This window comes from Heterocephalus glaber, unplaced genomic scaffold (genome assembly GCF_053883595.1).
Source record: "Heterocephalus glaber isolate CG9 unplaced genomic scaffold, H.glaber_assembly_v1.0 deba00001531, whole genome shotgun sequence".
Lineage (NCBI taxonomy): Eukaryota > Metazoa > Chordata > Mammalia > Rodentia > Bathyergidae > Heterocephalus > Heterocephalus glaber.
Window position 1 is genome coordinate 10,603,037 of NW_028258329.1, and position 27,358 is coordinate 10,630,394.

Consider the following 27,358-nt stretch of genomic DNA (forward strand, 5'->3'; position numbering starts at 1 on the left):
TCCATATTATTTGCTGATTATCCTAATTACTATCTGCCATACATAATTCTTTTCCTTCATTTTCAGTTTCCTTACCTTTTTCTTTCCTTTCCGTATAATGTGTTCTTTATTCATAACAAAAATCACTATATACAAAGATTAAACTTCTATACCATATGTGGCTGTTCAGTTGGCACAAAAATCCTTTTGTTTTCTTAGAAATGTAACTCATCATGACAAGGTAAAGTCACTATGTTCTCTGATATTGTGAAGCCTCAGAAGACCTTGCACTGTGAGGCTGACACTGCTGCATTCAGCTGTCCCAGCCCACTTGGGTCATAGAGTCCTGCCACAAAATTGGATGCACAGAACTGAACCCAAGAGCCTGGGCAAAGCCAGAACTATGGTGCACTCAGCATCTGTCAGACAGATCAGGGCAACAATATGTGCAGACAGAGAACAAAGCAGATATTCTTTCTCCTACCTAAATAAAAGTTATATCTTTTGACCAACATCTCCCAGTGAGAATTTTTATTTCTAAGACATTTTAATTATGAAATATTGCTAGACATCTTTCTAGATATCTAGGGTACTTATCTAATGATTTAATAATAATATATTGCCAAAGGCAGTGCATTCATAGCAAGAAGTAAAATAAAATTCTTAACATTTTTTACCCCAACTCCAGAAAATTTTATAATCTTTGTGTACACACACAGGCATATAAAGACACATGCTTCTTAACAATATGAAAACTATATTCAAATTCCAGTTTAAATAAGTACATCTAGTTTAAAGAGTTTTTCTGTTAAGCTATATATCATTAAGTATTATTTTAATTTTAGTAGAAAAAGAAAAATCCTAATATGTCTTTTGGGTTTTTTTTTAAAAACTTCATTCAAGTGCATTCTTCTGTTTTCATATAACCATTATATTTGCTGATTATCCTAAGCACTATCTGCCTTATATAATTTTGACAATGTGTATTTATACTTCTTCAAGATTACGTGGTTTGTTTTCAGAGTTCACAAAATCTCATATACATAAAAATAAATTTATAGGATGTACACTAAATTCAATCATACAAAAACACACTGTATTTTTTTGAACCCCTGTTATGTCCCAGAGACCTTCCTAAGCGGTCAGGTTGAAAGGATAAATAGTACAGACTGTCTATTCTCTGCCCTTGGGAGAGAAATACTTTCCAACAAATGATAGCAAAATATATTACTAGCCAAATAAAGTGACTATAAAAAAGAAAATCATTACTTTTTCCTGAATTGTTTGAAAAGATATTGCAGAAGAAATACTTTGCTGGGATTTGAGTTCAACAGGAGAATTTCTAGAAACTCTAGGAATAGGCATCACAGAGGTTAGAAAGAATTGATCCAAGACAAAGATGCTAGAGCCCTCAAAGGGGACAGGGAGAAGGACAGACACGGCTGGGGAGGGGGTGTTTTTTCTTTTTATTTATTTATTTATTTATTTATTTATTTATTTATTTATTTGTGTGGGGGGGGGTGTTTTTCCTTGAACCATGCAATAGTGGACTGGAAAGGAAAACCCAGAAAACATTAGGTCAATGCCATGAGAACTGTGAAAACACTAAAAAAACCAAAACAAAACTGAAGTTAAATTAAAATTTCAAAATATTATCAGTGTTTTAAGACATTTTACTTGTATAAGAAATAAAAATTCAAACTGGATTTAATCTGATGAGCCTTCTCAACACACACACACACACACACACACACACGCACACACACACACGCACGCACACACACGCACGCGAGCGCTTCCCAAGGTCACAAGTTCCTTTGGTTGGCCAAGGGCATGATGGGAAGTCAGGAGGCTCCCGAACATGGAGAAGGAGAGCCTTGAAAGCGCCTAGGGATGCAGGAGAATCCTGTCCCACTCTCTTAGGAATCTTCCAGATTGTTCTCATCTGCTTGGTTCTCTTTCTTCACAGACTGCTCCCTGACCATAGCGAGTACGTGGTGAGTGAGCCCCAGTCCTGGGCTTGCCTGTCTTTGCAATTTGAATTTTGTGCATCTGATGTTATGAGGACACCGTGACAGAATGGGGCTGGGACGGCTGAATGCGATGGTGCCTGCATGACAGGACCTGTACCTAGCGTTGTCTTCTGAGGTTCCTTCCTGTGGCTGAAGGAGTGAAACATGTGCTATGTAAGAGATGTTCTTGTTTAAGAACTCACGTGCCGACTTCACATTGTCTCCATTCAAATTCCAGCTTCCCCTGGCCTGTTATAATCCGGGGCAGTTTACTGATCACCAGCTATTATACACCACCTTGAAAATATTTTGCTTTGATAAAACAGCTGAGACACACAAAGATTTAATAAGCAACTCAGCACATGCCTAGGTCCTGGCAGATTCACAGTCTGGCCTTTGAATGGAGTGAGTTAATCTAATTGTAAGGAAGCACATTTAAATACTTTCTTTTCTTCGCTAAGACATTTAAAAACATTTCTTGGCTATCTCACAAGCACTTCTAATCAGGGAGGTAATTATTAATGATAGAGGAGTGAAGGAAAAGTCAGAAAAGAAACTGCTTAGTGTTTACCTATAAAAATGTCTCTGAATGGAAATGGTATCATAAAATTTTATTGCACCACTTTCTATTTATTTAAAGAATATTTTCTAATACATATTTGTGTTTCCAGGTGAATCTTTCTGTGAAAAATAGCCTTTAATATATTTCGGTAAACAACTTGGACAGCAAATGCTTCTACCTAATTCATTTACTCTCTCATTCTAGAAAACTAGCTCACTGTCAAATTCTAGATCTTTCTGAAAATATCTAAGCTGCTTTAATAATGTTGTTTATCTTTATTGCTGAGAACCCAGCAGGTGAAGAAAAATGACGACAATTTGGTAAATAATGGATGCAGAGATGACTTATTGTTTTTCTGCAATGAGAAATGAGCATAGTTTATTATGTGACCTTTTTTCAAGTGCCTGTCAAGAACTCAGAAGTAATACAGCTTTACTTGCAAAGAGTGACTGATTAAAAAAAGATAAACACTTAAAGTGTTGTATCTCTTTATTAAGAGCTAATCTTCTATTTGTGTCCAAAGAAATAAAAATAGTTACAATCCTCCACACCCAAAGAAATCAATGGCTGTCTCCACCCACGTAAGGTACATGAACTGAACTACCCCAGCTGATAACACTGTTGGGTCTATTTAATCTTAAAATGCATTTTAAAAATCAAAATATTCTATTAACATATGTGTATGCTTTCCTCTTTTTGAAAGGTCATTTTGGATTTTAATCATTTCTTTTTTTCTCCTTGTAAGCCTTCGGGGAGGAAGATCTCCTGATGTTTAAGGATGTTTAGAGTTCAGATCCAGAACTTTTACATCTAGTAATAGATGAGGTCTTAATAATGTCTTTTCGACAGAAAATTCTACAGCTTCACTTAATAGAATATTTTGGGACTACTTGTTTATAACACAACACCTTAGAATGTCCATGAAAGTCAAACAATACTGCAGCAATGCAGCTTCAAAAATGTAGCTTTAAACGGTTTGCATACAGAAAAGATTTTTTTTTTTTACCCTCTTGGTGTTCTAAATTTTTAAGGTTATTCATGAAGAAGACAGGATGATCTTTGTTTTAGAGGCATAAATATTTAACACATGTTCTTTTTGTCAGACCAAGTTTTTATTAAAAACTTAAATGAGAGCTCTTCTTACATGGAAAGTTCATATTTAAGAGCAGAAACGCTCCCTTAAAGAAATACAAACTTAATAAAAATGAAAACACAAAATTTCAATTTAAGTCATAACTTATTGTGGCATATGGAATTGAACTAGATAAATAAAAATAAGAGCCTATTTTACAGAATACAATATTTAAAATGTGTCTCTGCTGTTCTAAACTCTGTAATTAGTGAGATTCTGAGATATCTTCCTGCACAAGAAAGTACGTAGATTCAATAGAACAAAATGATTGCTTGCTCAGACACACCATACACACACAAACACACACACACTAATTATACACAGATAATAGCAAAAGTTTTCAGTTTTAAATATATCAGAAAAAAGAAAAAGGCTTACTTTTAATTTTACAAACAATAATATCATAAACTTTTAATTTTACTTGCAAATTCCATAATACAAAATATAAGAAAATCTGAGTAATACCTTGATAAAATATGTTCCATGCCAGGTGCACTTTTGTTTTTTCATATTTTGATACAATTATTTGGCATTGGAGTTTAAGAGGTTCTTAGGAACTAGGACTAGGGCTAGAGCTTTAAGTGATTAGGACAAAAAGCAGCACTAGAGAAAGAAAAATAAAGACTTCAAATAATGAAATCTTCTGGAGCTAAATTGGTAAACTGTTTCTGTTAAACAATGCATGTCCCACAGCTTTTTTACCTCCTTAAAATTCACAGTTTAAAATGGGTTCCTTTTACAAAGGCTAAATTGCTTTACAGTCACTCAGAACAAAGCTTACCTGTAATCATAGAATTACTGAAAATATCTGTAACAAATGCTCCTTCTAGAACACCCAAACAGCATTTTCAAAGGAAGAAAAAAAAGAATGGAGGGAGGGAGGAATGGAAGACAAGAGGGAGGGGTGGGAAGGAAGGAAGGGAGGGAGGTAAAGAAACATCAGGGGACTGGGTATGTAACTCAGTGCTAGACCACATGCCTAGCACACACAAGGCCCTAGGTTTGATCCCCAGCATGAAAATAATGATGTCAATAATAATTCAATTTTATATGCTCATTTGTATTACCAGTACATAGTGCTCAAGTATGTATAACCAAAAAAAAGTACCTATCTGAGTGTGTGTGTGTGTGTGTGTGTGTGTGTGTGTGTTGTAAAAGAGAGGGGAAAAGGAGGAGAAGAGGGAGATAAAAAGAAAGAGGGGCAGATCCTTGATATCTTCGTCCCTTAACACACAGGAAACTTACTCGGTCATCTGTTGACTGCCACAAACATAACTAGAAAACAGGAATTTACCAGCAGAAGCTGGGAATCAAGCACACAGAAGCTTCTCTATTCCAGCTATCTAATCGCAGTAGATGGCATTATAGTACATTTTTAGACCTGATATTTTAGGACGTTAAATTCAAAGATTAAAAAAAAATTGAGTTTATGTTTTGAAGTCTTTTTAAACTGATAATTAAATTAATTCTACCCGTTCTTTGAGTACTTTCCCCAGCACAAATAGAATGAGGCAAAATCAAAGTAAATATGAAAAAATTCTAATCAATTTAAAAAAAAATTAGCATTTAAAACATCAATTGGTAATCCATTCTGTACCTCTATTCTCTTTTTTAGTTTGTTTTTCTACACGATTTTCTTAAAACATACATACATGAAAAAAACATACCTACATGTATAAAAACACACACAAACACATCCTGATACTCTTTAAATACCAACTCAATAGCCATCCAAATTATTTCTAAGTTTTTGCTTAATTCACTCTTTAACTAAATGATGGAGAAATTGCAGGATAATTGCATTTGAATATTATTACATGATTTATTCAGCCCACAATAAGAATTCATTTTTAAAACAAAGAATTTAGAATTTAGAAACTTATAAATTTGATATGAGAGCAAATAAAATGTGTTCTGGACCTTTCATATGTAAATCTATTGAAATCCAGCCCTGAACATTGCAAGGGTCTCCCAGCTTATTACTTTATGATATTCCAGCCTGAAGGTGCAGGGGGTCTCACATTAATTTGCTTTATGTTTGATTAGAGAATCTTCCATAACTATTAGAGCCCACTTTGGGCTCGCTTCATTTTAGAGTTGTTGTCAGTCATTTGAGAGTGATTTGCCCCGTGACTGGAAGAATAAACACATCATATATTAGGTGAGCCTTTGATGCTTAGGGTTTACAGAATGCCAATACCTCTTTCAGAAAGTGGGAAGAAGATGAGCGAGGAAGAAGTATTACCAAAGGACTTCACGAGCCTTCTTGGACCCCTCCAGCTCAGAATAAACTCGTGGGGAAATGGGTGTTTGCTTTGTTTTTGCTTTGGTGCATTTCCTGGTGATGGACCAGAGGAGAGGAATGAGATTGGAGCATGCACTGTTTGTCACAAATTGTTCTGGAACATTTTGGTCTCCATAACCACTTTTAAGCACTGGTCAGGAACTGCCTATGAGTCAACATTCAAATCGGCCCGTTTGCCTTTTTGTATTCCCAGATATTCCGTTCTACACATCTTTGAAGGCAACTTTCAAAGCTAAATTGAAACTTGATTTTGTAACAGTGGAAAAAATACTTTGTTCCAGAACATACAAATATCTCTTTTCCCTCATTCAGAGGCCCAAAGAGACTTTGTGACTAGCGACCATATTTTCAAGTTGGAGAGTTCATGAATTACAATATTATTTAGGGGAAACTTTCAAAATTGCAAAAAACAAATCCCAAAAGCCCCAGAACTCCAAGAGGAATGTGTTTTATTTTTCCACCTGTTTGATGTCAATGTGCTGTAGCTTACCTGGCTTACCATCGTGAAGTGACTGTGTTAGCCTGACTTGAACGAATGCATTTCTGCTCACAGTGCACCTGGTATTTGTGTACAGCTCCACAATTCTTACTGAGAACTTATTACTTTATGTAGCTTTAATGCCAAACAATGTTTTCAGACTCCCAGTGAGTGAGGATGGGCATATATTATTACATCATGGACTTATCAAACAGCCATATCAATGGATCAAAGGAGCACCATTTGTTAAAAGGATGAATCTGTTTAGAACATTACAAAGTATAAATTAGAATCTCATATTCCTCTTCCCGAGGCCACTAATCTACATATTCAGGAAAAATTAGCCTCACTGATTTAGCCAAATAATCCAACAGTACTTTTTAATTTACTTTTAAGAAGTGAAGAAATCAGAGTAAGTTGCCTTTAATGGAAATGATATTTTATATAAATGCATACATATATATGTTCAAAGTTCAAGGATGAGGATTGGTATATCTATAAATTTTAAGTAACCCAAAATAACAATGGCCCACATGATGAAAATATTTTAGCCATAACCATAATAATAAAATGTTTCTATCCTAGAAGGATATGGGAAAAAATAGAGTAGAGAGCCATATTTGCATTTAAGTTCCAATTTTCTTGCAGATGGACCATGATTAACCACTTCTTTTCCACAAAGCTAGAATTTTGTTTCACTGTGATTAATAAATAAACATCACCCTGAATTGCTTTACGTAGACCTGTCCACATTAGTGTTACCTTCAAATATCCGAAAAGAAGATTAAACCACATACTTTAAATGCACAATATGCACCTAGGTATTTCTATCATTTAGAAAAATGGTCAGCTTTCACTTACTGGTTAAATTATTCTAACCACTGTGATGAGGACTTTTTGCTGCATTTCATGGTTGTTAAATCTACATGTAGTTATTTTTAACAGTATCCACTTGGTCACTTAGTTTTGGAAAATTAGAAAAATAAAATAAAGATATCTATGTATCACTCTCTATACTGACATATTCTTATCAACATTGCCAATAAGGTTTTATCGGCCTCAGGCATGAGGCAAATCTATCTTATTAGTGAAAACTAATGAAAGATCATCCTGACAATGATAATTAATTGCAGTTGTTGACAAGGACTCAGTTCTTTGCACTCCCTTTCTGTTGCTCCTTCTTGGTCTTTCAGCTCTCCTCTCTCAATTAGAGGTATGAAAAGTGCGGCCCTCCCCTTTGAGAAAGAAGCTTTTAGATTAATCATATTATCTTAAGGTTCCAAATCTCCATGCCTGTGTGACCTTTCTTCCGTTAGAATCCATTATCTTAAACTATCACAATAATCCTGGCTTTAGGGAGGGAGAGAGGGAAGAGGAATCAAACCTAATAGATGGCAAATAAGATTAATCTATGATCTAAGTGCCGATTACACTTGGCCCTGCCCTTGAACACCCAGGTGTAACCTTGAAATTCACATCCCCTAAGATGCACCAATTGGATTGAGCATCCCTCAAGGCCTTAAGGGCAGCTGGCCAAACTTTACCCATTAGTCCCCAGCGAGATCCCGAGCTGTCTCAATTTCCACCTCTTTTTACTTGTGGAATTTGGCAGCTGTGCTTTTTCTTGTTTGTTTTGGGATAGTTCACATTTTTTAGATAAAATACTTATTTTGGGGCCCTTGATTTTTGTTTGTCAGAAGCACCCATCCATGGAGGGAATGAACTTTTTTTACCTGGACCTCACAAGAGGAAAACAAATGATCTCGCCCCTAAAATCTGATAGCTGCACCAAAATAAATTCAAGTCTTTGCTTCTTTTAAAATACTGACATACTGATCTCTGAAGCTACATATATTTAAGAACAACCGAGAGGAGGAAAAACTCCCCGATGCAATATTTGTCTTCTGAACTTGGAGCTGATTATTTTTCTTCCACATGGCCTGAGGTCTTAGAAAGGACACCTTTTGGGTAAGACAGAACATGATGTGGGGAAGTCAGAGCTTCTGGTTACAGGGACAGGAAAAGGGATTGTCCTTATTGAAGGCATTTTCAGCCAAGGGGAATATCACTGTGTCAGATAGAGAGAAAAGAAAGAAAACCATAATGTGCTCAAATTCAGTTAGCCCTGTCTCCTGAAATTCCAAGCTGAGCAGGCTGAAAACTTTCTCATCATGAATCTGTGTGCTCCAGACACCACAGAATTATTAAACTATGAAAGATAGAATAAAATTAAATGCAAACTAAAAGAAGGAACATTAGATCTACACCAGGAAAAGCAAGTGGACTCCTCAAATATCGGAGGTAAAACCTGGTGAGCAGAAAATATGTCCACTTCTCCTAAACACGATAAGCAACTAAAAACTCAGGGCCACGGGTTGCAAAGCCCACTCTTACACCCTTGTTATGTGTCACACTTACTCCATGATGTCTGTCTTGTATATTCCTATGTACAAAAGAGAGGGAATACTTTTGGCAGAGCCCTTCATGCAGAGATTTTTCTCAAATGTTTTCACAAAAGTTGTGCAGATTTAGCCTTAGTTCCTAGTGAGAACGGTCAGACAAAGATCTCGGCAACATAGCCCCTGCATAGCTATTCTGTAATTTTCTTTTCACTGTATAGCTTCATCCCCAACATATCAAAATTAAATTCAATCTCACTGTAATCACATTTTTTTTGTCTTTCAAAAGTAAATCATTACCTTATCTTTTACACTTAGGAGGTGGAATATAGCAAGAATAGAATTAAAACTAGACCTATATCTCTCACCATGCACTAAACTGAAATCAAAATGGATTAAAGATCTAAATATTAAAATAGAAACTCTGAACCAGTTGGAACAGAGGCTAGGTAGAACCCTTGAAGAAATGAAAGTTTTTCAGTGGTCACCTTTCGGAAGCTTACTTTTGAAGCTCATGTGCCTGCCTGTAAGACACGGCAGATACAAGATCCTGGATAGAAATGAGTGCATGATCTGAAACTTGTTGCTTAACTTCTGTGAGTCTCCTGGTGTACAAAGGGATAAAAGGGTATGGAAAGAATTCTGGCCATATAGGGCTGGATATTCCATAACCCTATGGGTGAAATGTGTGATAATCATCAGCTGGTTGGCTTGAACCTTGGCTCTGCTGCTTATTGGCTGTGTGAGCTTTGGTGAGTTGCTTAACCCCTCTGCTTAAATCTTCTCATGTTTAGGATATCAGCAATATTTACTTTATAGTATTTCTAGGGAGGCTTAAAAGAGGAAAATTATTAAGCAGGTATTTAATAAGTGCTATATAGCTGTTCATAATTGTTATTCTTGTGGTCATTTTTAGAAGTTCAATGGCTGATAGTCTTTTTTTTTTTTTACCTTTAACTTGACAGGTCTGGAAAACAATGCTGTTGGTTTCTTAGATTCTTGCAAGGATCACAGCTGAAAAGACAACACAGAAGGGCAGGATTCTGGAAGCTCTGGTAAAAACACAGGAGCTTCTCTTTTGCGTGTTAGGACAGTGACATTGGCACGGAATGTAGGGGCCCTCATCAGCTGTCCAGGGAGGGCCAGCTCACCCCTGGGCAGGAGCCTCATACCATTAAGTCAGGGAGAGTAATGAAATTTCATTTAATTTGTCAGGAGGAAAGTGCTAATGTTAAAAGGCATTTAATAAAAAAGGAAGAGATTCTTTGAAAGGGAGCCCTTAAGTAATTACTTCAAGTGTCTTAGGCCTGCTCACCAGAATATTTACATTAGTGTCTTACGGTGCCAGTGTGTAATTAAATTAGTGCCGCATTTACATTCCCAGCCTTTTTTTTCTTTTAAGGAAGTGTGATTTTATTAATAATCCTCCTTAAAAAAGAGAGAGAAAATGACTTGATCTAATCAAATCTGATGCTAGTGTTTGTTTGAAATGTTCTTGCTGAGTTTAAAGTTGTGTGTGTGTGTGTGTGCCTGTGTGCGTGCATGTGTGCATGAGTGCATATGCACGTGTGCACGTGCATGCGTGTGCGTGCGCGCACAGGTGTGAGTGTGCGGGGACTGGGAAGGGCTGGTTCCAGGGTGGAGTCATGTACTCCTTTCTCATTTCCACTTGGGAAAATGCCTTCTATTGTCTACTCAGACCCGCCGTGGAGAGTCAGGTCAGCGGGCTCGGGCTGTCAGCATCTTTCTGTGTAGCCCAGCTTCTCTTTTCCAGCTGTCTGTGAGGAGGAGAGGACAGATTTGGATGTGTGAATGCAAGGGAAAACTCGAAAGGCAGGCACATCTCTCATGCTTCTGTGTGCACAGAGCTCAGCCGGATCAGCTGGAGTCACAAGAGGAGGGGACCAATGCACATGCAGACATGGTGAGCCCAACGGGACCAGGATAGGATCCATTTTCACCTCTGCAGACAGCTCACATTGAGGAAAATGATCCTTCATTTCTTCGCAAGTAGCCTACTGCTCTTTTCCCAATTGATTTATGGAAGCTTCTCATGAATGGGTCTGTGCAGAGCCTGTATGAATGGCTTACTTTTATCAGGCCTGTCATCCAAGATGCTGTGAGGGGTATTGACAAGAACCTGGGTTGCTCAGTTGAAGACAAAATAAATAAAGTTACATGACAGGAAATGAAGTATCAGTGTATCTCATACAGTTGATTTGAAGATTAAAGGAGATCAGGTTATCAGAAACATTTATAAATTACAGTGTTGATAATTCTATCTATTATAATGACAGCTGGAAATATTTTACTAAGATGCAAATGGGATTAGATAACTCTTATCACTGTCATTCAGTGGCTTTCCATGACCTTAGCCAAACCCTGAACTTTTACATTATCCCTGATAATTTCCAGTCTATCCTTCATGAATCCACTATGCTTTTCAAAATATCAGGTCCTCAATATAGGAAAACTCTCTCATCCCTGGAATTCTGTATGTGTCTTTCCCTCTCTTTACTGAATACTTTAGCCAACAGGCTCATATGCCTATTTTAACTTAAATTTAAAAATATTAAAATTGAGTAAAACCAAGCGTTTATATCCTCTTATCATTGCCAACAACCCAAGCCCTCAGCATCTTTGTATGGTTCATGGGCGCCATATTAAACAATGCAGCTATAGACCATCCATCAGAACAGAAGTGTTATGAGACACCATGGGCCTAGAGGTATCATCTCTACCTTCTGACTTCATTACTCACTTTTCAGTTGGAAAACCCTTCTACAATGATGAAGTCTCTCCCCATCCCTTGCCTTTAATAAGAATTATATAATCTCTTCTAATGTCGCACTATATGGAAGCCGCCTGTGTGCTTATCTGAATTTCCTAGTCAACCACTAGCTAAGTGAGGTGGAAGACTTGTCAGCATCGTACAAAGTATTGATCAGCATCATCCAAACCAAGTAATAGGAATAACATACCCGAGTGTTCACTAAATGCTATTTTAAGCACTTTACATGATCTCCCTTCATTCACAAGTAAGAAATACTACACTGCATACACTTGTGGAAACAATCTGTTATCCCAATATTGCAAATGAAGAAGGTAAGGGACAAAGAAGTAAACTACTAGTTTAGATCTTGCAGACAGCAATGAGGAGAGAAGGGTACAGGGCCAAGCAGTTTGATACTAGCTTATGCACTGAAAAGATGTATGCAAAGCTATGAACAGTGACTAAGGGAGACAGTAGTCTTTCATAATATCACTGTGCTTTAAAATAGTACTAGATTTTCCAACTAGCCTCAGACAGTATGTTTTCTTTTAATAAGTGCTTTATGCTTTCTCTCCCTCTCTTCAGCTCCTAATTGTAGTGTGAATTGAGAAGGCATGTTATGCCCTCCTCTACAATTAAGAAACCTGAAGTCTAGAGAGGACAAGCAAGATGAAAGTCTAGAGGGTTAATACCATCAAGTCAAAGTAAGACAGCTTTGGCAAGTATTCAAGTGACATGAAGCATATGGACAATGGATCCGAGTCATCAGTTTTGATTTTTCTTGGGTTTAATGCCGTACTTTTCTCACTGGCCAAGTCAGATTAATTAGCAGAATCATTTCTTTCTCATAACTGAATAGGTTACTGATGTTATTTGTTAGCATGAAATAACTAGACATTGTTCTCAACAAATTAAGATGTCTATAAATACGTCCCCAATCAGACATTAAGCCTCATGACTAGTGAATCACTACAGCTATTAATAAATCAATACTGTGGCTATGCACATAGACTTAATTTTATTGTTTCAAACTGAATGCTGCTCCCATGAAAAAGAGGCTTTTGAAAGCAAATTTGTTTAATGTGAAATTTGGGAGTTTCTCATTATGATCGAAACTTAAGATTATATCTTTTTGCAATGTCTACATGCACTGTTAAATATGAACAGAGGGTTAATCCACTCCTAAATTAGATTATATTTCAAGGAGACCAAAGTATCAATACAGGAAACTTTTATGTCCTGAATTTTGTACACAAAAAGCTAATAGCTAGCTAGCAATCTGAGAACTTACATCAAGCAAATGGTGTGCTGTGAACTTTACATAACATATTTACATATTTACTCACTTATTCTTGACAAAAAAAAATCTATTATTATTATCATGCAAATGAGAAAACTAAGGCATAGGGATGAAATGCCTTGCCTAAATCAGAGTCATTGAGTGTCAGGGCTGTGATTCCAACTTCTACAATGTAATTCCACAGCCCATTTTCTTAACTGCTGCTCTTTATTTATCACCTCCCACTCTGCAGGTCTAGGGACTCAAAATTTAGGAATTTAGCATTACTTTTCTAAAGGAATTAGAAAGACCTTCCCATGTTTTCATTTGAAGGATAACATTGAATTTGAATATGCAATTTGGATTGTCAGTATAGATTCAAACAAAACAAAACTGCTATGTCCAAACAGGAAAACATAAGAAAAGGATTGTGATCAAATTGAGTTCTTCAATTAAACTAAAGAATTTACCTAACTTCAGAAGAGTACTAGGGAACAAGTATTTATAATCCATTTTATGCTTATATTTTCTTACTTTGTAATTTATATCATTTTGGCTCAATAAAAGCAAAATGCTCTAGTTATAATTCTTTAGAGAATTTTTCTAATTTGCTCTCTTATATGGTGGATTTTGAACTTTAGATTACCATGTGTTTCTGCCTACAGTCAAATACTGGCCTGTATAAAACTAAATGTACCTCCTCTTCTAACACAAAGTAAATCAAAAGTGTGAAAATAATGTAGTTTAAAAACGTGTTCAAAAATCGCTATTAGCAAGAGCTTCAGTCAAAATGCAGATGTAATTTTTCTCCCAATCATAAAGTGTCACTAATGACATTTTGTAAATATATGGATTGCACTCTCTTTCTGGGGAGCTATTTATAAAGAGCCTACAATGGCTCATTTTGGCAGTTGGCCATTTTAGTTACTTAGGAGGATCAACTCGAGATGGGATCTGATAGGGTCTGCTGTAATCCGTCCTTTAGATGAGGAGGAATCGAAAAACTGGAAGCTACTGAACCAGTCAGTTCAAAGGGAAGGAAAACACATCCCTGCTTTTTAAAATTCTAAAGTAGCTGGAAAAACACCATCAGTGTTTTTTGTCTCTGGAGCTCATTCTCAGGCTGGGGAAAGAAAAGAACAGCAGACCACTCTGCTTTTGGAAAGAATGCTTTTTGAAGAAGGTAGCATGCCCCCAGAGGGCATGAAACAGTCTCAGCTCTTAGATGCTATTAAAACAATCTCTGACATTCTTTAGAGTCAAACTCCTGGCAGAAGAAAACATCCAAAGGCCCCCAAAACCGTATTTTCGGCATTTAAAAAAATAGATATTGAAATGGGGGAAACAGATTCAGAAGAAATGATTTGTAAGGATGTGGTTAAAACTATTTATACAGCGGGTTCTATTTGTTTTACAGCGAGTGCTGCGCGGACAGCAGGAAAGGTTATCTTTGACAAGGTTTTAGCTATTATTTTCTTCCAGTGAAATGGTATTTCTTGAGAAAAAAAGGTCTTCGGAACAAAATAACAATAAATCCTGATTTAGATACATAAACCTGCCATTGATATCACATAATATCAGTGTTCTTTCTCACTCGATACAGGCGTTTTAAAGATAAATGGTAAAACTGAACTGGAAATCCATCTGGCCGGCTGCCTGCTCTAATGAATAACCCCACTTTGGCTCGTGCAATGTAAGCAGAAAGTTCTCTCCCGGCCTCTTTCGTCCGTCATGAATCTACAAGACAGCCAACATAATATCTGGGCGACAACAGTGCGCTAACAGCGCAGTGACTTCCATTTTCTTTGCTTTCTATTGATTTTCACTTAATAACTGGCGAAATACTAAACGTCCGCCCTGAGTACCTAATAAATCCTGCCTGAGCTTTTTATTGAGGAGAATTTAATAAAAACAACCATTGTGGCTGAGGGATTTTTCTTCTGGACAGAACATAGGGGTAGGGGACAGCAGGGTTGGGGCCAGAGGAAGCCATTTTTTTTTTCTTTTCTTCTTTTTTTGTACAAGATTTCTTCCTTTTGGAAAAGACTGGGCATGCCTCTGTCAAGGATCCCTGCGGTTCTGTGTGTTTTAACCGGGTCCCTCTGAGAAAGGGTTGTGAATCCCACAGTGAGGCTCTCCGGCCAGTTTGAGGACGGGGTGTTGTAAGGAAGGCTGCCAGGGCTTGGCAAAAGCCAACTCTCTGGTCCTTTGGTAACAGATTTTAAGTTTTAAGTGGCTGTCAGAGATCTATAACAATATGCCTGTCACTGCATGATTGAATCAGTAGTTTAAAGCAGGTGTGCCTTGGCCTGCCTGTGGGGTCTCTGAGACTTCTAACAGAATTCTAGGTAATAAAAGAAGTGTCAGTGAGAAGAGAGTACGTCAAGGTCATTCCACTTAATGCTAATGTGAGGGTAACAAATCCGCTTTTGACAAACAGAAAGCAAAAGTTCCGGGGGGGTTAGGTAATCCCAGTTCGTCTGGAAGCTGAGGCAGGAAAAGGAGAAGTTCAAGACTAGTTGGGCAATTTTAGTGAAAACTGATTTCAGAGAGAAAGAGTGGGTGGGAGAAATGAGTGATGGAGGAAAAGGAACAAAGGAAGGAAGGGAGGATGGGAGGAATGAAGGGATTCTACTTGTGGCTTTGTTTAAAATCCCCCAAAATTGGGAAACAGGAGTTTTGCCTTGTATCATTTTCCTCTGTATACACTTTAGGGCCATTGTAGATGCTTCAGAAAATCTCTTCAATCTCTTTCTTTGAAACATAGTTTTGTTTTGTGCTCGGGATTGAACTGGGCCTTCACACTGAGCTGTATGTCCAGCCCTTTTTAAATTTTCACTTTGAGACAGGGTCTCTCTAAATCACTAAGTTGCTCAAGCTGACTTGAATTTATAATCTCCTTCCTTAGCCTCTCCTAGTACTCTTATTAAAGGTGTGTGCCATCAGTCACCTGGTCCTTTAAAAGCATTTCACAGCTATAGCTGCTTCCACTTTTCATATTTTTATTGATCTGGGAGCTACTTTCAAGTCACTGGGTTTCTTGAACCAATGTTTAAGCATGTCCTCCTGCAATGCATCTAATCCATTCCATTCTCCACAAAATTTCTGACTAAGGATCCATGTATTTAGAAAAATGAAAAACTGGAAATATATACCCTTCAGCTGAAGTAAAGAGAGCGCCCCCCCCCCCAATTCATGGGCCTGAAGCTTGGGTGTCCTTATTATAAAAACCTCAGTTTTTCCTGCAAAGCCGTGTGGGACTCGATGAGTTATTGAGGAGGCAGCCCTTCCTACAGGATGTAGAGACAAAGGCCACGTGAGGCCACAAACCTCCTGTCAAAGGGCCTGAATTGAAAACCTTGCTTTTCAGTTACTTTATCCATGAAGCAGAGACACTAGTTCAAACATAGCATGGTGAACATCATCTCACCACAAATCCATCCCCTCAGGGTGCTTAGCAAATGGTACCCGGGACCCTCAGTGAATGGTGTCAATCAATCTACTTGGTTATGGGTTGCAAGAGCCTAAATCCCAGACATTACCCCTTTTTTCTTCACTGTTCACAGCCATCTGGCTTAAAAACTCTGTCCCAGTTTCCTTATCTCTCTACAACAGAGCCGATGTCAAAATTTGTGGAACTGTGAAAGAAGTTAATGCAAGTGAAGCGTTAAGACGTGTTCTCCATGTAAACTGGCCTTCTGGGGACATGCTGCTGATGTCCCTGTGCTCCATCAGGCACCACGAATGCGCCGCTCTGGTGGAAGTTATTGGTAGTGCAGGTGGCTGTACCTGTGTGGGGACCAGAAGCATATGGGAAACCTCTACACTTCCTAATCAGTTCTGCCCTGAACCTAAAACTACTCGAGTAAGTAAAGTCTTTTTGGGTTTTTGTTTTTTTTTTTTGGTACCAGGAATCGAACTCGGGACCTTGCGCTTGCGAGGCAGGCGCCAGAACCACTGAGCTAAATCCCCGGCCCCTCGAGTAAGTAAAGTCTTAAAGTATCCACACATCTAGAAATATTAAAAACTTGTTTGTTCATGTAATTTATAAATACTGCTCTAGAGTAACTGAAACCAAGTTGCTAATCATTTACAAAGGAACAGCAACCTAACGATTCTGAAAAGGAGACTTTAATTTTGATATTTATGCTTTCTTTAACTCCAACTTTTCTTTTTGTGCATTATATCCTTTCCTTGTCCCTTTTTTATTAACAAAGAAATGGAAGTTAAAATCTTAGTATTTTCCTTTTTCTGATCATTTTGTTTCTCTCCCTTTTCAGAGAATCTCTGTTTTTGGTTATTATTGAACTATTTCATTCTCTCCTGGGCAGGATTTTGGTGTCCTTGTGTCAGATAGGATAGCACTGGTGGAGATTCAGCAGGTCTCAGTGTCTCAACCCCAAGCTGAGATTAGGGGAAGGACATTTCAGACTTGACTCTGGCTTTGGCTGGATGCCCTCTAATTGGGACACATAAAGGTGTATTGCTATTCAGATAATGTCTTCCCCTGCTCAACAAAAGGTTGTTGTACCGAGCTGTGATTGTGACAAATGATTTACTATTAGGAACATTCTGTAATTATTGTTCAGTGGGACCGCAGACCGATACATCATTAACATGATAGACGGCCTTTTATATCAGCAAAAATAACTAAATTAATAAAAATGGCTTCATTCCAAACCCTGTCAGAAAGCCAATACTCAGAACAATCAAGTAGCAGTGATACCTGAGAAAGCTGTAGTTTATATCCCCCAACAAATCATGTTTTATGCATAAGTAATAAAATATTTGTATATATAATCCCTATAGTATAGATCTGAGTCATATAGCATATTTTGGTAGATATCAGCCCTAAATAAAAATATGATACACAAATGTTTTCTCTTAAATGGTTTAGATTTGAATTTATCCCGTAATGTGATTGGTTTGCAGTTCTAGAATATTAAATTTTGCCTATGAATTATTTTCTTTCAAGATTTATTAAGCTATGGAAACATTTTTAATGTAGAGCTTACAGCCTGAAATATTTTTCTACTTTCTTTTCTTTCCTTCCTTCCTATCTTTTAAATTTTCCTCTCTTCTTCTTTTCTTCTTTTCCTTCTTCCTTCCATCCTGCATCCCTCTTTTCCTCTTTCCCTCTTTTTCTTCCTTTCCTTTCAACAACAAGCCAGTAATATAGCATTACATCCTAAGCTTCATATTTCTGACACTTCTACTTGGAGAAACAGGGAAAAGAAAGAGTTCTCCATATTCTGTTGAATAGATATAGAGAAACCAAGTATAAACCACAGGCTTGCCTAAAAAAAATTGTTATTTCTGATTAGAAATCACAATTATACTACAAGATTTTTGTTTTTAATACCGATAGCAAATTTCAACCTAAAAGCAACTATTTTAATAATGGGAACCTCCACGAAAATCTCAGAATAGAATCTCTTAAGAAATTGGGGCAAGAATAAACAGAACTCAGCTATTCAGGGTTCTTTTGTTTTCTCCCTCCCTTGCTTTTTATTTTTCAATGCAGTTGTTACACCACTCATTCTCCAGAACACCTGGGGGTGAGATGTGTTTTTTAAATCCAGAAGTGATTGTATTTTGGAAGGTAACACAGCAATATATCCATCACCATCACCATCAATACACTTGCAACAACATACACACACTAATTAGGATAAATAAAGATTACGTTTACTGCACATCTATCAGGTCTCATTTTACTACAAATGAGTTCAAGATTGGTCAGACTGTTTGCTAGAGTTCCCTCCCACTCCCCAGCTCCCCAAATGTTGATTTTTCTAGAGACTTCTAGATTAACGGTTTACAAACATGGGATCGGTGAAGAGCCCAAACCAATGCTGAACATTCTACTAATTTAACGTAGACCAAATTCACTCTAGTGAGCCTATTTTGAGATTTTATGACTTTATTCTTTAGTGCAATTGTAAATTGACAGTAAAAGTGAAAACAGGGAAGAGAAGTTTCCTGCTTATCCCCTGCCCTTTTGCATGCATTTAGAAGGGCTTTTCTGTTGCTTAAAAAACTGGAAATCACCATCTTTTAGATACTCAATAAAATATAGTTTATTGATTGAGCAATTGTATTGCACCATAGTGTAATAAACCTTTTAGAAATATGCCCTTTTTATTTATAGTTCTACAGAAGTTTGAAAGGTCTAATGTTTCAACCTTTGATAAACTCTATTCACTACAGAATTTATTCTGAAAAGTGTCCATGCCCTTGATAAAAAAGTGTAAAACTAGTGTGTAACTGTCAGAATAATAGATACTTTATTAAACATATTGTCTTAAAAGCAAGATTTCTGTCCAAAATTATTTAAAAACATATTGCTACGATAGCTTAGTGCTTCCGATCTTCCGCCATAAATGGACACAGTCACCATGGCTGGTTATAATGGGGAAATAAAACAGAATTGTAGCTCGAAGACATTGAGACAATGTGAACAAAAATCATTTTAATTCTGAAACCAAAGGAAGTCAGAAAGCAACCCCGTTAAGTATTGTGCCTGGTGAGGGGAGGAATGCAGGTGAAGGATTTTTGAAGGATTCAGAAAAAATCTTCCCAGAGTAGATAGTGAAAATCATGCAATTGTTTTTATGGCAAAAGCTTGATTGAGACCTATTTTAAACCTTGTCTTTTCTGCTTTGCACTTCTCTTAAAGGAAGACAAATGCCCTTGAAAAGGAGTCTTAAAAGTATGATTCACGGACTTGGGAAGAATTACAGGATGCAGACGGCCTAGCGAAGTGCCTCCCCCCAAGGAGTTCACATTTCCTTCCTCTTAATCTGAGTGAACCATTAAAAAGTTAGTCAGTCCCCTGGAGGCTCTTCCCAAGGAATCTCCTCAAAGGAAATACTCCATGCTGGAAAGGTAATTTACCTAGACAGGATTTAAGAAGCAAGGTTCCAGTTCAGAGATAACCAGTAACTTCACATAAGCAGATAGATGGGACCTTTTCAGGATTTTCACTAATGTTAGTTAACCAATTAATGTCAGATAATCAACAACAGCTACAACCCAAAAAGCACCACTTCTATTTCTGACTCGCATATTTATTTATTCTTATTTGCAATTAAATCCCCAAAGTGATAGTTTCACAGCTGCTGTATTATCAAAAGGGAAACATGTAATATATTGCTTTTTCCTGAAAGCAGGCTCCCATTGAAGCCATCAACATTTTGTATTTTATTCTGAAGAATGTTTTGGATCATTTTAGCTAGTGGGAAAACTGTTTTCTTAGGGATGGGATGTGGGAGGGGAATGCAATTCTGTGCTTTGTACCTTAGGGAGTGTTGTGGTCACTCAGTTGCTGAGATCCTCGGGAAGCTGGACTTCAGAGCTGATTCCCTTTTATGGCAAAATAACTCATGAATTTCTCTTTTTAAAGTCCATTGGAAAAAAAAAAAAAGAGCATGATTACTGCAAGCTGCAGCTGTGAATAGTTGTGAAGCAGCTCAGTTTCCCATCTTTATCCAGTCCCTCTCCCCTGCCCCTACTTCTCACTATCTTACCATGCTGTACAGTAATATGATAGGACAGAAAAATAAATGAAGGCTTTGGATCATTTCAATTCCTATCAATACATTAATTTCCAATGTTTTATAGACCATAGCTAAGAAGTTGACAATTACACTACATGTATCCAGAACTTCGCATTTCCCATGTCCAGGTTCCCATCGGAAAATTTTTACTGATGATCATGAGATCGCTGTCACAATTTGTTCCTCAAATTCTATCAGGACAGACTCAGAACATTTGCACAGCCTTTCAGCTGGTTACTTCATAGTTCTTTCTTAGTGGAAAATGAAGAGAACTATAAACACGGAGAGATAAAAAGTGTAGGATTTGGGCTATGGAAGGAAGGTTCTATACGCGGTAAAGAGTAAGGAAGACAGAACAAGGCAGAGGGATAGCACCTTCTCATCTTTTGCTTACATCTTCAGAAATCTGAAGTATTAGACTCTGAAGCACTGGTGGATTAAAGTTGCCTCAAAGACCTTCATGTTATGTAGCTATGGGGCAGAGTTCTGCTACTACACTGTACTACAAACTAAAGTCAAGAGCAAAGCAAAGTTTGTGGATACTTTTATTTGCATATATTTAATACATGCATTTGTTTTAGCATGTGAATGAAAGGCTGATGGTGAGAAGTGTGTTTCTGTTTATATCAAATTTAAATTATCTGATTACAGAGCAAAGTTAGAAGACTGGAAACCACCCTTTTGGTGCCTCATTTGCCAGTAAACACGGTAAAACTATTCTCATTTGATAAATAATTTGTCCTTTTTTTTTGGTCCTATGAAGTATGAAAAAAAAGCTAGGAAAAATTCCCTTTTTTAAAATTTGCTTTTATAAAACTCAATCCACAGGCCTGCATATTACATCCACATTTTTCTTGTGTGTGTTTTGGCCATGTGGGTGGAATTTTCTGTGATAAGAGGACCACCAGTCCAGTGTGCATGGTGTGGGGTTGGGCCAGTTGAGTAGGCCCCACTGGGGCTCCAGGGAAGAGAGCCAGGAATTCACAGCCTTGATTACTCCCAGAGTTTGTTCTGCTTTTAAGCTAACTATGTTCTTCCTGGTAAAGCAAACTTGGTAAAGCAGAAGCTCAGGCAATGCCTCTTCTGACATTTCTCCAAGTGAAATGAGAAAGAAGGCACCTTAGGAAAACTGGGTCCTTGTATGAGTTTCTATTAGAAGCTTGAATATTTTAAACTAGCTTTCATGATGAAATAGGTGAATAAAAGTAAAAGTATCTTTATTGGTTAGCTTTTCATTGTATGCTCATACAACTTATATATGCCATGCACATTTTAAAAATAGCATAAAAATCAAAATATTAAGATTTCTTCTAATTGTGATGTTTCTTTTTAGTGTCTATTATTGAACCCAATTTGGTAACTACTTATGGTCGACATTTAAGCTGCTAACTATGTGTTGGAGATATTAAACTGGTGGAGATAATACTGGAGTTTGCTCAAATGGTTCTAATGGTTAGAAACCAACTTTGATATTCCTGACTTCATAGGTGAGGAATTATCAACTTTCTTTCTTGATATGTTTGGTTTCAGCACTGTAACTAATTTTTCATCTCTTTTGGTCTCCATACTCTTTGATAAGTGATTTTGTCATGTGACTGAAGGGCAAGAGCTTATGAACTTCTCTTTTAGGGCTTTCCATAATACTCTCCATGACCAATAGAATAAGGTGGAAATGACAGCATGCCTGAAGAGCTTTGTAAGGTGCTGCTTTCCCTCTTGTGATTCTGTTGTGGCTGTGAGAACATGTCTGGGCAGCACTGTTTCTCCCAACTGAGCCATTCCAGCCAAACTTATCGATGATCTATAAGTCTCAATTGACCTACAGATGTATGAGTGATAATAAATCACACCTGCCTAAAGCCACTGCAATTTAGAATGGCTTACTGTATAGCAGTAGTTCACTGATGCAGTCATTCATTCCTTCATTCATTTATTAATTCCCAGGCATCAGTTGGATATTGGCTAAACCACAGGCTCTGTGGCTGAGCCCTGAATTCCATAGTGGAAACTTCCAGAGGAAAGAGATACATGAAGCAGTAAATAAAATAGCTCTACAAAGAGGTGTGTTAAATCTCTGCAGTGTGAGCTGTGAATCCTTAACATGCTATGAAAGGCATCCTAGAAGAGAAGGACTAATGCTGTAAGAAATTATAAAGAGTGAAGAGTAAGAATGTACTAAATTGGATATTGAAGGAAAGACCTGTCCTAGCAAGAGAAAAAGATAGCCTTTGCCAATATCCTAATGCTGAGAAAGAGTACACAGCAAAGAATTTGAAGAAGAGGGAATCATGCCTTCCATTTTTCTGAATCCCACATGGTGTTTCACACAACCATGTCAAGTATGGTCAGCGAATGTCTTAGCAATACTGTTGGTCACCGTCTTGAGTGGAAAGGAGAGAAAATATTTAAGAAAAGTCGCTCTAAAATTGCTTGGCTCTTTATCTAAATTCAGACCAAATAATTTGAGAATGTCAAACTGAAGCAGGAAGTCTTTTGATTATTTGTGGTGTTTTTTCTTCACTTCCTGCTTTGATCTTATACCACAGGGACCAAAATATTCTTAGGGAAACTACTTCCTTGATATTTTTGGCATGTCTCTCACCAGGAAATTGGTGGAAGTGTCAGGGGTCCCATTTGCAAGAGATTTTCATTTAAACCATGAGAGGGGGCTGTGCCTGCTTCCTCACCATTCAAGGGTTTAGAAGTTGCAGTTTGTACATTTTCACCACCAAAGAGCTATGTTGAGTAAAGGGTCAGGAAGTCCTTAAAGGCCCCACAACCAAATTATCTTAGCTACCAAGTTAGAAGTCTGACATTTAGTTTGCATAAAACTACCAAGTAAGATGGTATGGAATATAAGTGTTCCTATAAGAAAGATGAGCTGAGGTAGGTAATTGGTGTCAGTCTTTCTCCATTTAGAAGTTGAAAGGGTTTGCTCTGGGGATGAGAAAAAAAAAGTGGTGAAAGATCCCATTAATTAAGGAAAAAACTGTAACTGGACTTGTGTTTTTCAGGCTGGAGTGCTTAGCATCATGCTCCTTAAATTCTTGACTTTATATGCTTCTCAAATTATCTAGAACATAAAACAGGAACTGTGGACAAAGCTGAAAAAGAGAAACAAAATGTTTCCAATGTCTTAGAAGAAAAAGGAACAAGTCAAAAAAATGGCATCCAGAATCGTAAAGACTGAAAGGACAGAACGTGGTCTGCGGTGGTGATGTTTATTTTTACAATGGTGAAATTACTAGTAAACTTGGCATGCAGGAAGTGCGGAAGGGACCAGAAAGGAAGAAGAGGAAAGAAAGAAGACACTACATCTTTAAATTGAATTGAATGTTCTGTGACTTTAAATGAAAGCTCTTCTGTTGTTGGGCAAATAAATTTAAACCACTTAACATGGCAGAGAAGGTCAGGCAAGCTTATTATAGTGATCATAGCGTTACAGCTATTGCGATTGACCGCTGCTCTCTGGAATCACCAATAATCAGAGACCGCAAGCTGTGTTTGCAGAGAAAGGTCATCATTCATTTTTTTCAAAGCATTAATATCTTTTGTTTGTTTGGCTCAACATGAAACAGGAATCGATAGAGGTAATTCACAGAGCAATTAGCCTCTCATCTGTCAAACAGCATCTGGGTGTATTTAACAAAAAGACCTTTGGAAAGGTTTAAAAAAGGAAGAAAGTGCCTGTGCGATCAACAATTTATATTTTCTACATGACATGTTGTGTATGTATCTGTGAAAAGGGGGGCCTTGGGAGTAAGAAAATATATATAAAACATGCTGTAAATCTACACTTCAATGTTCTGATGGTGCTGTGCAGATAGACCAAGGAAAGCTCAGATTACATCTTCAAGTGGTTGCCAGGAAGCCAACGAGGAGTTCTTGGGGTCTTTGTATCATAGATGAACACAGCTGGGTGCCTAAGTTTCTCAGGAAATGAGATCTCCTGAAAAAAACTTCCAGTGGACAGTGTAACCAGTTGGAGTAGGTCAAGCCTTATGAACCAATGGTCACTGTTGGTATCAGAGGATTTGATTTTGGGGCCAGGCTTGACTGCTTCTGAAAACCATCACAGCTGTCCTCTGAGCCCATCGACTGGCGGGGACAGAAGTCTGCGAACGGAGTTGGCCTTCCCCACACATCACTCTCGCACTGACCCTCTCTTCACGTCTACTCTGCCTACATAAAATAGAATGAATTGAAAAATTAAAAGTTTTTTTTAAAATAGTGAATGTTGACTGAGATCAATTTTTTTTTTTTACTGAATTTCCAATATGCACACTTTGGATTTAATGAAATGCATATCAAAGATTAGACTTTTGAAAAAATTCAGCCACTGGTCTACACATTGACACAAATGCTATTACTTTCAGCAGGACCAGATGTATTTTGGGAATGTGTTGTGTTTTTTTTTAATCCATTGGCTCTTCCTTCTCAATTTTTTCTTGATTTTTCTTTCTACCACATCATAACCCTTCCTTTATTTTTTTTTGTTTCTTTTTCTTTAATTTTGATCTTTATCCAACCCATAAGATCATGGCCAAAGAAAGAAATCATGAGATTAAAAAAAGAAAATGAACTTATAAAAGTTCGACTTAGTTTATGACTTGAGAAAATGTTTTAGGGTTCAAATCTAGGGTTTTTTTCTTAATATTCAAACACTCTAACTGGTTGCCTATCTACTTTTAGGGTTCTTTCTGGGTAATTATAAATTATTTTATCTAGAAATTATATTACAGAGTTAAGTGAAAAAGCAAGAGGCACAATGGAACTTTGAATAGAATCACAACAGTAGAGGAAAAAATTCCAGCAAAAGATTGCAATGAAATAATATTTACATGATATTGTCTTTGAAAGGAAGTATTTAAAGGTTAGTTTTCTTTCATTCAATTTCTGTATTTTCAAAATTTTCCATCATATGTCTACTATTAACTGTAAAAAGTAAAATATTAAATTTAATACAGTAACACAAAGATGCTATATTTTATACTGATCTCAGACAACCAGCTTTTCCTTTTCTTCTTTTTTTGTGAATATTTCCCAACACTATACATGATTTTATAGAAATGGAGTTTTCAGCGCCAAAACTAAAATCAGTTCTTAGGGTCTTATAAAATTGCACAGAGCATTCACTATGCCACCCTGGCTGTAAGGTTGAAGATGAGAGCATCGTGCATCTAAATTTCTAAAATAATGAAATCCTATTATAAGTGAAATTCAGTATCAAGTGTTTGTCCTCATCTTACAATTTTGAGTGTGCAATTTAATCCTAAAAGTATGTTGACACTGTGTTTGTCTCCTCACAACTTTTTAAAATATATATGTGAGCAGTGTTAGAAGTTTTCTTTCATTTACCACATGGCTTCTTTTAATTAGATAGGTTCTCCGTGACCCACAGACATTAGCTAATAATTATTTTCCAGACTTCCAGTTTCTAATGCAAACATCACAATCATCAATTGCCTGGGCTTGATTTTCTTTTCAAGAAAACACCATAATATACTTCAACAACAGTCCAAATCATCCCACCTTCCAAATGGTTATTCATACTCGGGAGTCATTATTTGCTTGTTAGACTGTCTTAGGGGTGGGTCTGACTTCCACTGGCTTTGCAAATTCTTCTGATTTGTAAATCAAACCTGAGTTAGAAAGATGGACTGCTGCCTCCTCTGGGCTCTGCTCAATGTCACAGGGGTACAGTCCATCAGACAAACACCTAATAAGCATCAGTTCTGGCTGCCTTCCAGGGAAAACCATGTCATGCCATTGAATAACACTTAGGACCCAATCTTTCATCCTCCTTCTCCATAACTAAATAAATTGGGAAAAGGTCTTGCCCTGTCTCAAGATAACAAGAAGTTTAAAGAACTCACTAGTGTTTCATGCTGCAGACCCTGAGCTTTTGAGGCTTGAACAAAAGCAAGATGGCGGCATTCCTAAAGTTCAAAGGCAGTTGTGGTAGCAAACCGGTACTGACAATCCGTTTTTTCACTTGATGGGCACAAATAATCCTGCTGCAAACAGGAAGGGGATTTGGATTGAGGACTGAAAGAAACTGCGCTTTGACCTTTTAGTGCTACCCTACACATAGTCTAATCATCTAAAGTAGGGGTCGGCAAACTTTTTCTGTGCAAGGCCAGAGATTTAATATTTTATCCTTTGTGAGCTGGGCCACTTTTCCCTCATCTATTCCCTGCTGCTGCCATGTTTCTGACAACATGAAGGAAGTGAGAGCTGACCGTGCCAGTACAATTTCATTATGGACATTGGAATATGATTTTGCATAATTTTATATATCACAAAATTATATTCTTAAGTATTTTTTCCAATCATTTACAAATGTAAAATCTTGACTTGCAGGTGATTCACAAGCATCCATGGGCTGGATATGGGGCTTGGGTCCTAATTTGCTGATCTCGGCTCTGGAGTCTTGAAGCTCAAGTTCAAGTTTGTGATTCAGAGCATACAAAATGGCTACTTCTTGGCTACTTCTCTATTTTGTGACAGCTGTTGCACTACTTAACTATCATCACATGTGAATAAAGATGTTTCTCTTTAACTTGAATCTAATCTTGTTATTTCAGAAAAGGCACACTAAACTTTTAAAACTCAGTAACTCTAAAAGAGAGGGTCTTAATTATGTGTGACTCAGGCATTGCTGAGAATAAGCACAAGGAGATCAAATGAAATTGCATATAACCATGTTTTTCTATGATAAAAAGTAGATTTTCTTTTCAGGAAAATCCATGATACAAAAAACCCCCCTAATATCAATTAAAGTATTTATTCAGGTAGAAAAATATACAAATGATTATTAACTTTTTAGAACTACTTGGTAGTAAAGGAAAATGTTTTCCTTTCTAATGTAAGTTGAAAT

General features: G+C 37.1%; 2 long non-coding RNA genes across 6 annotated transcripts in view; one reads left to right on the top strand and one right to left on the bottom strand.

Moving 5' to 3' along the window:
- The window catches only part of LOC110350729 (uncharacterized), a 37,033-nt gene extending 31,844 nt beyond the window's left edge, over positions 1 to 5,189 (bottom strand). The window contains exon 1 of the long non-coding RNA XR_002397511.2: positions 4,467 to 5,189. This is a non-coding gene — a long non-coding RNA (uncharacterized LOC110350729). The remainder of the gene's footprint in view (positions 1 to 4,466) is intronic.
- Positions 1,577 to 27,358, top strand: LOC110350727 (uncharacterized). Of its 5 annotated transcripts, none has more exons than XR_015441712.1 (9): positions 1,781 to 1,976; positions 9,833 to 9,922; positions 10,567 to 10,791; positions 14,523 to 14,612; positions 16,535 to 16,784; positions 19,599 to 19,807; positions 21,130 to 21,186; positions 21,812 to 21,965; positions 23,493 to 27,355. It is a non-coding gene; the product is annotated as an uncharacterized LOC110350727 (long non-coding RNA). The 5 variants fall into 5 exon arrangements; XR_015441711.1 differs by having other exon boundaries at positions 1,783 to 1,976; positions 10,734 to 10,791; XR_015441713.1 differs by lacking the exon at positions 16,535 to 16,784 and adding an exon at positions 16,831 to 16,901 and having other exon boundaries at positions 1,577 to 1,976; positions 9,833 to 10,791; positions 23,493 to 27,358.